The 17,222-nt window shown below is 44.8% G+C and overlaps 2 long non-coding RNA genes across 2 annotated transcripts; both read right to left on the bottom strand.

The window, feature by feature from the left end:
• Window positions 1–1,210: 1,210 nt before the first annotated feature.
• On the bottom strand, window positions 1,211–3,295 carry LOC26534009 (uncharacterized). The gene is made up of 2 exons (XR_001452213.2): window positions 2,982–3,295; window positions 1,211–2,005 (listed from the first exon to the last, which is right to left on the bottom strand). It is a non-coding gene; the product is annotated as an uncharacterized lncRNA (long non-coding RNA).
• Window positions 3,296–9,632: 6,337 nt separating this feature from the next.
• Window positions 9,633–10,672, bottom strand: LOC117183650 (uncharacterized). Its single transcript, XR_004468784.1, has 2 exons — window positions 10,427–10,672; window positions 9,633–10,186 (listed from the first exon to the last, which is right to left on the bottom strand). It is a non-coding gene; the product is annotated as an uncharacterized lncRNA (long non-coding RNA).
• Window positions 10,673–17,222: the final 6,550 nt, after the last annotated feature.

The raw sequence follows: 17,222 nt of genomic DNA, 5'->3' as shown, positions 1-17,222 counted from the left end.
ATTCCCATCCAATCCCAATCCCGTTTTCCCAATTCATGGCAAGAGGAAAAATCAACAGAAGCCAGGTCGAGCATTGTGCTCCGTGGAGGAGCTTATTGAAAAAACTTGCTCAGCTTGTGGCTTCGGTGGGTTTTTGGTGGAAAATAGAAAAACGCATAAGGCAAACATTTTCTGGAAAACTGCGAGCGGCGCACCGCTCTCTGAGGAACAATTTTATTGTTTTGTTTTGTTCTGGAAAAGTTGTTTTCCTCTTCACTTGAGTGGGTAGAAGGAAACAAAGACATGTAGAGGGAGCGAGAGGGAGGGCAGGGTGAGTGGTTTCATTGATAAGTGCAAGTTATGATTGACTTTTAATTGAAAATAAATGAAGCTCGCTGTTTTGGTTTAATGGCCACGCAATGAAGCGGAAAACTGCAGGGAAGCGTGCGAAAAATGTAAGTAAAACTTTGTGGGAAAGTAGTATTGCAGGTAGGAGATTGCAGGATTAATTGATTCATTGGTTAGGCCTCAGATGGTGAATAGTGGGTTGCAGCTTTGTCAGAGAAGAGAAAAACCTCAAACCACAATCGATCCATTCCACCACCTTTATCCCTAAATAAAGACCTACCGCCACTTACCACAATCACCCCTGGCCGCCCACTGTCTACCCTTATAAAAATACAGACACAATCAAAAGCGCGTATCTATGACAAGTTCAATATTATAATTTGTTTACGAACTTTCTTTGCCACGAAAGAGCGCTGGAGCGGTGGAGCGGTGGAGGAAGGGGAACGAAAAACGAAGGAAGAAAAATACGAAAACGTAAGAAACGATAAGCAGATATGGCGAGCCTCCTTGAAAAGGCGGCGGAAAGGACAACAGAAATAAGAGGACGAAAAAAACAACAACCCCGCAAACGCAACTCAATTTTCATGAAATAAAATCAAATTTAAATAATACAATACGAGGGCGTTTGAAGGTATAGGGTACCCAAACACCAGTTCGTGCAACCAACAAGAACGAACAAGGATAACAACAATAACAAGAAGGGAAGACTAGCTTTCGGGCCTCGAAGCTCTGGATACCCAGCTGGATTAGCTACAGAAAAAACGCACATATTTTGGCAAAGATCTTGGTGTTTCTATAAAAATCATGCTACCCTCTGCGATGGTATACTCTTAACAACAGGATAGGAGCAGCCGTGAGCGCGACAAGAGCAACAAGGACATCATCAAGTGTATCTCTGCTTATTTATCTTTATCGCAATTCGTTTGTCCTTCTTGTCCTCATCTTCATCCTTCAGTTCTGGCACTGGTATTGGTACGGGTTCGGTTCTGGGGTCCTTTTGCCGCTGCCAGGCATACTCTTTTGATGCGGGTTGCCGTTGCTTGGCAGGGATTGTGGCTGTGCTGTGCAAGTTCCAGTATCCCTGAGTCAAAGACGACATCAATATTATTGCCATAAGTTTCATATTTGCAGCTTTAGATGCCGTTTAAAATTTCTCTCTCGATGCTGACGCTGTCGTTGGCCTCGCATTGCCGGGGATTGCGTTTGCCAGGACGAAATAAGTACAAACTGAAGGGAAAACGGGATATATGAATGGGAAAAATCTAGAAATGCCGTGGCCGTGGCGCACAGTTTGTTTTTCATTTCATCGCTGCGGCCTTCTACGGATTCGCTTGCTCTTGCTTACGGCTTTTCCTCCACAATTTTCCCCCATTTACATTTCCATTTCCATTTCTTTTCCATGCATTACTTCGCATAATTTTTTATTGATTTATTTGGTTTATGGTCCTTGCGCTCCATGTGAAATGGGAAAATGTTTGCTGAATTATGTGAAGTATGTGGGGGAAGTGGAAGTCTTTCAAGGGAGAATCCAAACTGAGACAAGTGAAAATTCCAAACGATTTACGAGCAATTTAAGGAAATTGCAGCGGGCGCAGATCAAATCGACAGAAGGGCGGGGGAGGCTTTCCGGCACAATATCGACGATACAAATTGTTGATGAAAACTAAAGGCAAACGGACTGTGAAAAATATTTAAATGAAAGCCGAATACATGTAGGTACATAAATGGGACTAACCTACATGGTAAAAACCATTATTAATGCAAAAAGTGATTAAAAAATACTCTCCATACAAAGGATATTTCCATTAAATTGGTTTTCAGCTTTCAGAAAAACTGAATTCAATATATACATACATATGTACGTAGTGTATACATAGTATTTATGTAAGTATTTCGTCTGCAAAACAAATAAGGCTCAGAGCCCATCTAATCCCTAATACTCTGCTCAAAAATGTCTGTGCGTCCATTTTGGCATCGGCTTGTTGGCATTCGGCAACATTTAATACCGTAATCGGATCCTTTTTCTTTCAGATGCTGTCAGATGCCTAAAAGGATTGATAGGAAGTTCAAATTCTGCCCTCTAACTATTGCTACCATCAGCAGAGTCAAACACGTCCCTTCCAGGGTATTCCTTGAGCACCTCTCTGCTACCCCTCTCTCCATCTGTCTCTCTCTCTCTCTCTCTTAGAAAATGTGAAATGAAATACAAATTAAATGCATTTTCAGCACAACATAACGATTCGAGCATTGCTTTGGATATAATTCTGTCGTGTCCGTTCTTGCATCTAAATTGGCAAGCAAAAATATTCAATCCCAAATTGATGAATATTTCGGCAAATAAATAAATGCATTTCTGCAATGCATTAGGGCCTTTAAATCATTTAAAGTAAGCCAAAATTATGGTAAAAACTTTCAATTTTGTTGTAGGTTGCTTCGCTTTCAACACGATTCAACATGATGATGACGCCGAAGAAGATGAAGATGTCGAAGCGCTCAAAATGTCATTACTCTGTGTCTGTCTCCGTCCCATCCCATTCCATGCCCTCGTCTAATAACTTGGCTCATGCACTCCGAAAATGGAAACCTTTTCTCCTTTCATCTCTTCCCCGTTCTAAGATATTTTGGTCTAGGGCTTCATATCAAAATTGGCTTACCACGCATAAACAGAGTCTGACTCGTCCCCAAAGGCATTCCGTTCTCTCAGCCTTCGCCCTCTGGCCTTCACTTGAGAACTCAAGTCTCTGTGATTATCCTGCAATTTTCACTGCCTGGCGTGGGGCACGGTGGCAGGTGGGGGCGATGACAATGAACGCGCCCTGCCGCTGCCGCTGCCGTTGACGTTGCCGTTGCCACTGTTGAAAGTGACTTTCGATCCGTCTTGGACCGTGTCGTGGCATTTGACGTTACGGTTACGTGTTGAGGCGTCGGCTTGTCGTGATTATCACCGACTTACGCTTCAATGCCTACTTCAAGCGTTTGCATGGCTCCTAACTGGCAATCAAGATGGGTATATTGGACAAGGACTGCATTCCATTTGGTATTCGAGGGCTCGAGCTCTGTAGCCTTACCACGGGGTATCGCATAGTGCATCCCTTCACCTGACTTGTTGACTCTCTGCTCCGTAGGTAGAAAAACTCCCCGAACGTCTACGACTTCTTCTGTGCTGCGTCCTTTTGTGTGTCCTCTTCTTGGGCCTGCTGGGCCACGTCTGTGTCTGTGCATTATATTTGAATGCCCTCGGTTGCAGTCACCTTTCCCTTTTTCCACCATTGTGCCCTGCCAGGCATCCACCTACGTGTGTCCCGCTCACTTTGCTTAATTAACGCGCTCACATATACACCGAACCCGGCGGAGGAACACACGCATAAGGGTCGAGGCGGGACTTTGACTTTGGTGATACCAAAGGTTTGCCTTTGCCAATCATTGCCCCGCTTTCAATGGCAATGGCAATGACAATGACAATGCCAATAGACCACATCACAACTGTCGCATCACGTTCCAGAGATCGTTTCCCAGGCATCTTGAGGCACCTCTTCCATTTTTGGGCCACGTCTGTGTCTGGTTTGTTCAAACATTGCCCGAATTTGGGATCTTCCACAATGCATTTCTATTGAGTGCGTGTTTACCTTCTGCTCTCGTTCATAATTTCGTTTGCATGTTAATTACCTGGATTATTGTATTGCAGTCGTACGGTGCGATTGTGGTCCCACTCTGAGGGCTAATACACCTGGGAAAATGCTTGGACATTGTCGAGTAAATACCATTCCAGAAGCTGCTGTGGCATTCGTAAGGGGTGATTTGTTGTGAAAGATCTTTCTCCGAAGCTGAATGGAGTTGGGCTTGAGGATGGGGCACACAGGCCTGGATTATGTGGCTAGTCACACAATGGAATATTTAAAAGTATATTGTAGATTCCTAACCAATACCGGGTAATATCTTAGATGGAAGCCATCTCCAAATAGAAGGAAGCACTCGGCTAATTGTTTTCGACAACTTGATTGCCACCTCACATCAACAAGTCACATTTTAATTAACTCTAACAAGCGCCAAGAAAATCTAAAGCCCTACCTTTTTCCTTTTTGCCGTCACGGACCTTATCGTCGACGCTAAATCTGTCCAGGTTCAAGAAAATTGGCCTGACCCATGGCCTGGCCCTAGCCCGCGCCGCGAAAGTAAAAAAAACTCAATTAAAAAGCGTCTTTACTCAGGGCGGGGCTCGTCGGAGAGTTGCGGAGAAGGGGTGGAGTGAGTCGGTGGAGGGCCATGTAATTTTATTTATTTTGAACAATTTCGTAATCAAAGTCAACCAGGCAAACAATCAACATTACTTTGCGGGCCAAAGCGAAATAAAAGAAAAATACGAGTAAAAACATAAAATGGGTTCACACGATGGCAAAAAAATTGCGTCAAATTAATGAAAAGCATAAAATGACAAAACAAAAAATTGGAAAAAATAAAATAAAATTTAAAACACAACATGGAAAAACAAACAGAGAGATACAGCTGGAAATCGAGAGAGGGAGAGAAATTTAATTTGCGAAATACAAAAAAGGGAGTAAAGATCCAAGCTGAAATACGAATTCCGGAAAGCGTAAATTTGTACCCAGAGAAAATGCAAAAAAGCCAGTGACAAAGAGCTGGGAGGAAATAGAGGGCGATAGAGGGGGGAGTGGGGAACAAGAAATGTAAGAATTAAATAAGTAATAAAGAAATCAAGTAAAGTTAAGCTGAAACACAAAAATCATTTGCTTTTGGCCTGGGTCCGTCGCCGCTAACTAAGTTTGCCACTTGTCAGACGTCCGACGTCGGCTGTCAGTAAATGTTTATGAGTTAATCAACTTGTAATGACCAAAGGATGGATGGGCAGACACAGACCCCGCTCTTGAAGTGCGGGCTCTGCCCTGGGCCAGCAGCAGGGAGAGCGATAGAGAGAGAGAGAGAGGCTGCGACGGAGGAAAAACTCTGCATTCAGAAAGTAAACTGGGGAAAAAATAAAACTTAATTAGCTTTCATTTAAAGACGGACAAGAGCACCGGCCAGCGCGATTGCAGTGCCTCCAGCTCTCGAGAGCTGCAAATGATGAAAAGACATCTACTTCAACAGCAACATCCACTGAAATGAGCGACAAATAAACAAAAGTAAAAGTTTTGCCCACGTTTTCAGCGGAAATGCGCAATGCGAGTTGTTAACACAAAAGTGCGGCCAAGATGGGGCGCTCAAAGAAACCGGCTGAGTACGACTACAGACAATGTTGGCCCAGAGAAAGGGTGGAAATGTCATCCAAAAGTTTTTGGCCTTAGTCATTTGTGAAGCCCGTCCAAGTACACTCAACAATTTCGTTCCGTTCTTTGATGGTAGTTTTGTGCTGCTATATGCAAATGAGGCGATAAGGAAATTCGAAAAGTTCGGGCTTGCGAAACCCCATTGGATTGTTATCTTGTTGGTCTTTGGCCAGCTAGATTCGGCTAGAGCCTGTTGAAAACCGTATAAGGTCTGAACGAATTCAAAATCTGTAAACCTCCCCTCTGAATATTGACTGGTTACCACTCAACCATTAAACCATTCAAAACACTCTTATCCCCATTATGAACCCCTCTCCAGGTATTTGCACAAGCAACACCCCTGAAGGTTATCTGTCGCTGCAATTAAGTACTTAGCTGCTTTAATAACTTTCCAAAACTCTATGTGAACAACTGTTTGCCCTCAAAAATGGTCGGGCTGAAATCCTATCAAGCAATTTGCAAGCCAAACATCGTATGCTTCCGGTATCCTGTGCCATCCTCACCCCCATTTGGGGGAACCCAATAAAACGTTGAGAAATTTGCAACAAGCGTCGACAATTTGCTCAGGTAACAACATTAAACAGTTAGCATAGTTGGCTGACAGTTGGCCGCCTCAGCGCCCCACAGCACCAGTGCCACACCGCCCTTAGCGGCGCACAACTTGCCACTTAAAGTGCTCCAAAGGTTTTTGACAACAAAACACAACAATTACTTTTACGAGGCTCTTGGTCGGGGAAGAAGTGCCACCCAGACAGGATAGGAAAAGCCAGAACACGGTAGGAGTAGGTGGGTAGGAAGGTAGGGCGTTGTGTGGATCCCTCTGCGCGCACACTAATTTCTGCAAAAGATAATCAAGAGTGATAATTATTTTCGTTGGACTCGGGCGGTACGAACCGCAGCTAACGGCGAGCACCTGCTGTGTGAATTACTTGAGCGGCGACAATAAGTTGGCACCCAACACAGACCCTCCCAGAATCCCCGATTCCGAGTTAACAGTTTCAGGCAACCTGCCCGACTTCCGCCACATAGTTGGGGTCTTTCTGGTGGTGTTCGTTCTGCAGATGATAACGTTCCGTTCTGCCATAACGTTGACAACGGCAGGAGCGTTTATTTTCGGTTAGCTGCGAGATAGAAAGAGCCAAAAACTTTTGTAATTACATAAAATTTTTCAGGGGGTAAATAACTTTGAACTATGAACGGAACTGGCTGCCTCTGATGGTGATGGTGCTGGTTTTGCTGATGGCAGTACGAGTAATACTGGCTGCGGCTACTGGGCACCTGCCAGTGGGTAAACACAGCAGTGGGGATGGACGGCCACCGACCGTGGATCGCGTGACCCCATAAAATGTTTCTAAGTGCGCCCGCACATTTTCATGTAATTAAAATTTCTGTTTATGTTTTCCATCGTTCGTACATTTCGTTTCGTTTCTTTTCGTTCATTCGATCCACTGCGACCATGAAAAACCCAAAATGCGATTCCCGGTAAAACAGAAAATTATTGAAATAAGCATTATAAGTTTATATGCTCGTAGAGGAGGCATTATTCACGCTGTCGCTGGTTTCTTAAGAATTGTACCCCGTCAAAAATTTTGAGGGATTGATGGCAGGGTATGCTGGAGTCTCTACTGATTTTGTCGGTGCACAGCAGCAGTAAGAACTTGTTGAAATACACCGGAATGTTGAGTAGTTATAAGCTGGTTGAAACATTACGGATTGTGGCAAAAGTTTTTGGAAAGTTTACAGAATACGTTACTTTACCAGGGAGGTGCAATGTTTCCTATTGAAATATACAATGTGCAACTTAGTTAAAGAGGATTACTTAGATAATTGTTGTTTCTTTTGAAATGCTATGCATTTTCTTGTGCTAAGAGCATTTCCTAGTCGTCATTGGCCTTCATTCGATTAGTATCTTATTAAACAGTCAAGACTCACTCATCGCTTCCAATGTAGACGACTTTTATTGCTCACTTCCCTTCCCTGACTCTGCCGTCCCCTACCTCATCTCTTCACAGTCTTCAATCAGCAGTCCACAGTTGACTCACAGACAGAGACCCAGACGCAGCGCAAGTCCCAGTCCCAGTCCCATTTTGATTCCGGGTCCGACTCCGAGTCACTTGTTTGCAAAGAGCACGCGAGGCGCGACAATTAAATTAAAAATAATTAAAAATTATGAAAATGGACAGAAGAACTCGAATTTTATCTCCACTGCCTGCCCCTGCGTGGGGGGGGCATTGACCCATTAAGGCCACGCCCCGCCTTGTATGTCCTGACACTTTGCATTGACTTTCCGCCGACGGAGACTACAGAAAACCCTCTGTCCAGCCCCGACGACTCGACATTTAATGAAAATTTATTCTATGCAATTTGCTGCACAGCGGGTACAAGAGCCAGGCGCCAGAGGGGGGTGGGGCTCGGTGCGGCCGATGGGATCACAGTGGTGGTCAGCAACTGCTCCGATTACACAGTTGGCTCGCTTGTCTCGTGTCAATCCAAATGTCTTTCGCCTTAATTAGAATTGCTGGCTGTCGAGATGGAAAGGGCAGAGTTCCAGCGGAAATAATTTTATGCATTGACAGGGGCAGAAGAGTGTCGGTGGAGTGGTGGTGGAGTTGTGGCACAGCGGTGCAGTGGGCGGGTGGTGCGGCTGCCCTTTGATGCTGAATGTCGCCAGCGAATTGTCGCTCCATGTGGCATTATGTTTTCTGCAATTAAATGGGCGTGGCCCTTAGTTTGCGGTTCCGTTTGGCGATGCTCTTTCGCGATGCCTCAGCTCTGTTTGTGGCTTGCACCAGACTCCTTCCCACTCGCCACTCTGCCCTCTGTCTGCTGATGTTTATCTAATTGTTGCCGCCATCTCCGGCGTCGGGAACTACAGCTTGACCAGCGCCACTCCCCTTACCACCTTCCTCCCACCCATTTGCCACAATATTTATGGTGGTTCTCTGATAGTTTGATGTGGTTCCGACGCCCGACTGCGGCCAGCGTTTACAGCTGCGCCAAGGTGTGGTTTGAGGTCCCACCCAAGGCCTTCTCAACCCCCAAGCTCGAAAAAGTAAATAAATAGTATAGTGCAGAAATAAACAGAAGTGTAGTTTCTTTGACTGTCTAGGAAAAGGTTCTTGTTCTGTGGCTGCGTGAAACGTATCCTTAAAGTTTCCACATTTTACTTAACTTTCAACTTCCCGAAGAAATGGTGTGCACAAATCAAGCCAATTGACTGAAATTGCCAAACCTTAACTGGCCTGCAAAAAACCGAGGTCACGGGCATATCTTGATTTTTAGACCTATGTATTTTCAATTGTTGGTCGTCGCCACAATTATTTTAATTGGGCTTTAATTTAAAGGGAAGCTGCAGGAACCGCAACGAATGCTGTCACATGCACATTTCAAATTAAACAAATGCATTGACATTTGAGTTATGGCCTCACTCATTTGAAAGTTTTTAACTTGTGCAACAGCAACAGAAGCAGCACCAACAAAACATAAATCAAACAACTGACTGCTGTCGCCATTGGCCATGGAACCGCATACAGGTGTGTATGGAAGAGGGTAAAAAGAGTCGAGGGGAGCGAACCAGAAACCCCAGATGCAGAAATAATGTTACCTTTTGTCCTGGTCCGATAGCTTGCACCTCAGCAATTCCAGTGACAACCTGTGGCTGGCCAAGAGCTACGGAAACATTTGGTCAACGCTCTGCGTGTGTGCTTCGGTTTAGAAAATTGCCAGGAGACGAATATGCCTCGTTATGCAGCGTTATAAATTTGTTAACCGCAGTAACAATTTAGTGTAATTATATTGCAGTCCTACCCCCGAAAGTTGATTGCCAGCCCCGAACATCCATTAGGCCGATGCAGACAAAAGGAGTAAATGCGGCCTTTGTTTAAACCCTGTTCTTGATACAATTACATACTGCATATGCACGTAAATACATACATACATACATAAGGAGCTTTAATTACAATGCCATTGGGGGATTAGGGGAAAAAACTAGTAATAATTACTTAAGCAGGTGCCTAGATCGGCTAGGATTAGAAAGTAAAGAATTTATTTAGAGGTTGTACATATACTCGTACAAGGGTACAATATAACACTTTATTTGAATGGACTCTCAATAATGGGCTTGACTATGTGCTGCTTTCCCTTCATTTCGGCTGGCAGACTGTTGTTTTATTGCAGGTTATACGAGTATTCGAGTAATATCTGTTCTACTATTATTACTCTTTGGTGCTGCACATATTTTTCAGATTGTTTGTCTGCTTTTTACATTTTTCCGTTAAACCACTGCCTCCTGCAGCCCGAAGCCACTTTGGATCCAATGGCAACCCCAACTCTCGTTGTCCGCCGCTGTCCATATCGAGAGCATTTTAATTAACAAGGCTGGGTCAGGGGCCGGGACTGCATTTACATTTAGCTGTGGCTTTTACTGCCCCGTGCTGGCTGGACGGTCGAGCAATTGTGGCCCAACCCCGAACTGGCAAATGCTCAACGGGAAACCCAAAATATTGTATGAATCCGAATCGTAATGAAACGCAGCTGCAGTCAAGCGGAGCAACAGCCGAACAATGGGCTTTGACCACCTGCAAAGTACAATATCTCTGAGATATCAGATATTAAGTTGATAATTCAGTTACTGAGTGTTGAGTGGAAAAGTATGAACCTGAATGAAAACCTGTCCGAGTGATTGAAAAATCTATTCCAATTTAATGAAGAACGAATGTATCTTTATTATTTTGGTTCTAGTTTCTATCATTTCTTCACCTTTGAATTATTTCCAGCAATTTATGAAGAATTGCATGTATTTAAAAACACACACTTACCCCCATTTTGAAACATCACCAGCCATCTCTATTGCAGTCTCCTCTCTGTATGATTGTAATCTGAACCTGCCAACAACTGGAGGCCTCAAGCCTGTGCAGCACTCGCCTGATGACTGCCTCGTCAAGGCTGAGGACACAAGGCTGAACAGCAGCCTGTCTGGCACGTATGGCACAAAAAAGCCAGAGTCCAAAATTGACAGCAACAGGAGCTGTGCTGGCGGCGAGTTTGCAAGTACCCAACCGTCTGGCTCTGGCTCTGGCTCTGGAACAGCAGCCGTATTTGCATCTCACGGCGCCCCAGTCCACTCCTCAGACCCGCTGCTAGCAGCCTGCCCCCAACCCATACTCGGCCACCTTTTTGGCCGTGTACGTGCCATGTCGCTAAAAATCATGGCCCGCATTTCTTGCCTCCCTTCGGGGCTTGCCTTCTTTTTTAAATAAACATCCACAAACTGGCTCTGCATATTTATTTGTTTGTTGCATGGAGAGTTGAACCCCGGCTCGATCCCGTGAACCAGTCTTCTGGATTTCAGCGGATGATTTCTGCTGTGCTGTGCGTTTTTATATATTCGCCGATTTATATCAACAGCTATTTAATGTCAATATAAAAAGCCAAATGGGTGAAACGAAGTGTGTGGAGAGGTGGGCGGGGAGGGTGGTGTTGCCTACATCGAGGCGCCTGGTGCATTGTGCGTGGAGTGTTGGAAAGCGATTGAAAGGTTGAAAGCGGTTCGGATCGGGTTCTGCATTTGCCATTTAAAGCGATTGGTTTACCATTTGTAACGTGGTTTTTATTTTCCACCTTTTCCTTTGGTGCTTTGGACGCTTTTCAATTTGGTTTTCCATTTGCTTGCAGCAATGTTTTGCCAACCCTGATTAAGTGTTTATTGTAACAAAAGTTTAATATGGAATCCATGATAGAGTGGCTGGCAGAATCTCTCTTTCTCTCACTCTATCGCCGTGTGTTCATCGCGTGGGCAACTGGCCAAGCGACTCGTTTGGTGGTCGGACACCAACCAGCACCCAAGACCCACCCGCTGCATTCTCGTACCCATTTCAATTTCCATAACCATCTCCGAAATGAATGTGACCGGGCTGCCCTTGTCAGGCATTGTCTAGACTTGATTCGAGTGCTGGCGTTGATTTATAATTATTGTTTGAGTGCCGTTGTTGTCGTGTGTGTGTGTGTGTGTGTGTGTGCTGGCAGGACGACAGACAGCCATTGTGTGCCACACCTTCTACCCCATCCTCTCCCGAAAGAGTCCTCACCCGACTCGTCCCGGTCTCTCTCTCTCTCGTTCGTCGCCCGCTGACTAATAACCAAATTTCATTTCCTCAATTTTTGATTTCCTGCTCTCTGCGGTTTTGGGCAAGGACACCAGGACTAGGACCAGGAGCAGACACCAGCATATTTTATTATTTTAGCACGCGCCAGCATCAGCACATAGAATGCTAAATTTTTGGCACGCACAGACAACATCCCCCATCCCCCATCCCGTTCGGTGGCAACTCCGTTCTCACGAAGCAAAGGGTTAACAGCTGCAACCACGCCTCTGGCTGGGTACGGGTACGGGTCCGGGTCCGGGTCCCGGGATTGGGCCAAGCAGGCAGTTAGTCCTGCCATTTGTTGGAGTTTGTCAAACCGAAAATATATTTTTTGGGCTCTTATTTTTATTATATCAGCACGGGCGACTGTGTGTATGGGTGACTGGCACAGCTATTGTTTGTTGCCAGAAATCATATTCATAAATAAAATTTGCATTTGGCATTTGGGAGGATGCGCGCATGTGTTGCCAGGATCAGGACCTCGGCAGGACCCGGACCTGCCACTGGCTAAGAAAATACCGAATTGAATCGAGAACGAGCCAGGACAACTGCTGCGTTGATTCTTTATCTTGTTCGGGGACTGATTCTATGTGAGTGTGTGTGTGTGTGTGTGTTTGTGTCTGCTAACTGCCCGACATTATGGGAAAATGGAATGTCCTTTTTAGTTACGTGCCAGGCTAATATATATAAATACGACTTGCCCCATTCTGACCTGACCTGTCATAATGCTGTCAATTTGTTCGCCTGCCTGCACACAGGGCTCAAATATAAATGCATATAAATGTATATATAATGGTCAAGATGTTCAATAAAAAACGAATATCACATGCCCTTAGAAATGGTCCTTAAGATTCCTCCAGCGAAATCAATCGTCGATTCTTACTTAAATATTTATAATCATGCATATTATACCAATACTTTGAGTAGAAGTAACGTGGAGTTTGGCCAATCAAAAGTTAATCTATTCATTCAAGAGTATACTCGTACATTAACATTTAATATTCCCATTTGACCCATCCCAATCGATACCCTTTTGAGGTCGTTCCAAGAGGGCATTGAATACAAGGACCATTTTATGCATTTCGAATAATAATAATAATGGAATTATGAATATTTTATATAAATACAATTCGTTGTGTGTCTCCCCGTTTATGTTTTGTCGTTAAATTGGTTACAAATTTAGAGTAAAAATTACGAAGACTAGAGAAGCCGCAGCGGAGAAATAACTTTGACAGCTAACGAAATCAAAATCAGTCAATTTTGAGGTGAGCAACCATAGCCCATAGACTGTAGCCAGCAGCTGTCAGGACCTGTCAGTGGCAGCCACAATTTTCTTCGCACCCACAGATATCCACACCCACCGAGCCATTCATGTGCATCAAAGTTGATATGAAAACTAAAACATTCAACGGGAAACTAAACAACAACTATGCAAGGGAAACTGTCATGGAAAGATTTGAGCCAAGTATGTAAGTCCTTTCAAGCCGAAATAGAAAACTTGCTGCCCCAATTGAAACGGTGGTGCGAATCGGCGCTGAGAGCGGTTCGACTTGAAGCATCCTTAAGCAGCTTATGGGCCCCACTGTACTGAGGATGCTAGCTGCGAGCAGACAGCTTCAGCGGAAGCGGAAGAGCGCGGCAGGCAACTCCGAGAACATATCAAAAGTTGTAGCGCGACTTTAATTAAACTTTGCAGTGAGCAGAGCAGAGCAGAGGAGTGCTACCAGGGAGAACAGTACTTTTGGCAGTTCAAGCAGACACATACACACATATAGAACATAGAAGGAGCATCAGGCAGTGCACAGGACGAGCACGAGGACGAGCACAATGGCTCTGTCTAGCTGGGGGTAACAATAGCTTAGAAACCCGAACGAGCACCCGTAGCAGCAGCAGCAGCAACAGCAGCAGGAATAGCAGGAACAGGACCCAGAAGTGGGAGGAGGAACTGGAGTTGCACACCAGGTGCCACACAATGTCATCGTCGACATTGTTGCTTTTCTTGTAGTAGTTGTCTGATTTGAAACAAACTGTTGATGGCTTGTGGCAGGCTGGCTGACTGGCAGCCGCATGGCTTACTGGAGGGTGAAGGGCAGGACCGAACAGGGGCCGCACTACCTCTGTATTAGTGTGACACCCAAGACAGTTAAGGATTAAATAGTAAAATACCACAAATTGCTGAAACTGCCGCAAAGTTTGCTAAAATGTAGTGCCTCCTGTCTGTTTTGCCTTCCTTCCTGTTTTGAACATCCTCGGTCTGGATGTTGATGGCAGATGAAGTTTCACCAGAGGCGTTTCGTTTGTGCAACAATGTCCCAAGTGCATTACAGAAAAACAAAAGTATCAAATTAGTTGCAGTGTCGTGGTCCATTTTTTCCCTTTACACGGCTGCAGCAATTTCCGGATTAGTATTTAGAGTATGAATCTTCGAGCCATTGTGGCGTGCAATTTTAACAAAATGCGTTTTCTTTCAAAAACCTCGCGTTTTAATGAAAATAGTTTCTCAAGGAAGGTTCCGATGAAGTATTTCGGTGCTTCCTGGATGCTGGGCCCAAGCAGCGGCAACATCAGGGGCAACCTCATCAACAGCCACAGAGCGAGACGGACAACTTTGACGAGCTGCATCGGGTGCGGTGCTCGTTCGTCTTGGTCTCGTCTCGTCTCGTCTCGTCTCATCTTTCGTTCTTGAGCTTGGCAGCACCTCATTGCGTGCTAAATGGTTTCACGCCGCAAAATTGCACCCAGACACAAACGAACTCATTCACACACACACACACACATACATGTGCTGATGCACACACACACTGAAGCACCAAAGACAGCAAGACTAACGGCTGCTGTGAGAGACAGCTCTGGGAATTAAGATGGGAGGAGAGGGACTCTGGCCTGGGCCTGGAGCCAGGCGCTTGGATGGTTTCTTGTATTTCTTTCATAGGCAAATATTTACTTAAGCAGCTGTTGGTATGGAGCCAAGGAGTGGGATGTGGGTAAAGACTTAAAGGATTGGAGCACTAGAACTAGCTGCAAAGTTCTGTAGCTGTACATTTTGTGATATATTTTCTTGGAAATAGAAAAACTAAAAGTATTTCCAAACATATTGCATTGCAAATGTTCGCTTTGATGTTTAATATCTCTTTGAAAGCAATATTTGATCAACTTTCTTTAGACAGTATTAAACTCTGGAAGTATTTTCCACGAAAATCGAGTAATTTATTGCAGTTATCCGTGCAGCGTGCATTCCGTGTGTCTATGCAAATATAAATTTTGCTCAGTTTGATTGTTTAAACATGGAACTAGTTCAACTTCAATGCAGCTCCTGCTCCACAGCCCCAACACAGCCCCATTTCGACCCCCTCCTTGAATATGCACGAGCCGTTACGCACTGTAGGTGACCCAAATAGAGCGGTGCACCTTTCCCGTTGCATGTACCCCACCGTGTTCTAAATTGCTGCCTCGCCCCATCGGATCAAACCATCACATTTGCATGCAACATTTAACCGAACCGTTGAATGCCAAAGAGCTGTTGCCAAACGGCAACGGCAACGTCAATTAATTATTCCATTCTTTCTGCAAGATTTGTGCATCCATGAATCTTCCTCTCCCTCTCCAGCTCTTTCCCAGCAAGACTGTTTTTTGGGAATGGAATGGCTGAGCATGTGAAACGGGCTAAAAAGTAATTAAGATCTTACGCTCGGCTCGACTCGAGTCGGGTCGGCGGGACGGGGAACTCAAGTAGGGAATATAGTACTATACCCACTGAAGCCGAAGCCTGATGCCGAAATTGAAGCTGCTATTGCAACTGAAACATTTTCACTCTCCAGTCGTTGGCCATGCAAAAATCCCGCTCAAAAAGAAACTTCATTTTAATTGTTTTCGAGCGGGGCCACTTGACTTGTACGTTGTTTGCCCCCCCCCTTTTAATAAATAAAATTTGTGAGCGCTCCGCCCCGTGTGACGCAGTGCTGCGGCGTACAGTGCAGTGCAGTGCAGTGCAGTGCAACAAAGTCAACGGCAGAGTTTAATGGAGTGCATGTTGGGGGAGTCAGAGTCCCCAGCAAAATGGCGGCAAAGGATCAAGTTGCGAGTGAGCCAGAGAGTGGAAGGAGCACCAGTGCCAGGACCAGTACCAACAAAAACAGAGGGAAAACAAAAAACAAAAACAAAAGATTGAGAAAATCGTTTAATTGGCAAACCGAATGGCTGCTGCTCTTTAAATATGCTAATCAACGAAACAAAAGTTGGCTTATATACAGAATAAGGATTTAAGCTAAGTAACTGTCTTGAAGTGTCAAGGGTAGGGCTTCCCCAAAATCTAGAGCAGCCACCAGTCGCTTCTTTTGTGAAATTTTCGTACTAAGACAGGATATGATAGTAAGCCTAATTAGTCTGACACAGCCAGCCATAACCCTCAAAGCTTTCAGCAATTATAGAGTATCTCTGACAATGTTGTCGTATTGCCGACTTTTCCCGGCATCGTTATTTTACGCTTAGCGTGGCGCGAGCGCATAAATTTTTGAAATTAAAAGCGGCAAAGAAAACATGAACCTAGGCAGGCATAGCCTCATCCTTTGTTGCTTTCCGAGGCACACAGCGGAGCCAAGGGAGGGTAGAGTAGAAGGACGGAGCTGCGGTGGAGCAGAGGAGGAGGAGCAGGAGAAGGCGACAGGGCTAGGCTAGGCTATGGCGGAGTCAGGCAAACACTCCAAGTCTCGCTTCCGGCTGCCATGGCGTATACTTGATGCGACTGTTGCTCCTGCCTTCGGTTGCCGTCGCGTTCGTTGCACTCAATTTTTAAGCGTTAAGTTGGACATAAATTTAAATGCATGCCACCGGGAATGGGAATGGGGTGGTGAGTCGACGCTGCATAACAATGTGGGCTTTGGTCCTGTGATTGGTCTCTGTGATTGTTGCTTTCTGCCTGCATGCCGCTCTGGCAGTCCAAAGGCTTTCGCATTCCCATTTCAGCAATTAATATTTTTCCGAGCACTGCGCAGGCATTTTGATGTAGTGAATAAATTCCAAGTAGACCATAAACAACTTTTAGCCAAGCCATAAACACAGAAACTCACTTAGGCATTTTATTTGCTATTTAAATTCTTCATTTTAACCAGCTGGATTTTGTTCACTTTCTCGTCAGACTCTCAAGGTCTTCTTACCATGACAATGTCACTGAATTGTTTACGCACCGCTCATCTTTTGTGATGGTCCACTAGTCGCACCATCAATAAACTCTAATCAGACGTCAATAAAGCAGCAATGGGAGGAGATAATTTAAATGGCATTTCAAATGGCAGCAAACAGCAATTAATACGAGTTTATTTTGCCACTTAAAACTAAATTTTAATACATTTTAATTCGCTGATTAAGTGTACATGTGTCTGTGCTAAGCACGCCCCACCGTTTTATCTGCTTCAAATGTGTATTTCAAACTGTTTTGGATTCCGGAAAAGTTTCGAGTTTGCTAAATATGAGA

Source organism: Drosophila pseudoobscura, chromosome 3 (genome assembly GCF_009870125.1).
Source record: "Drosophila pseudoobscura strain MV-25-SWS-2005 chromosome 3, UCI_Dpse_MV25, whole genome shotgun sequence".
In the NCBI taxonomy this organism is placed as follows: domain Eukaryota; kingdom Metazoa; phylum Arthropoda; class Insecta; order Diptera; family Drosophilidae; genus Drosophila; species Drosophila pseudoobscura.
This window is presented reverse-complemented; position numbering and strand designations above follow the sequence as displayed.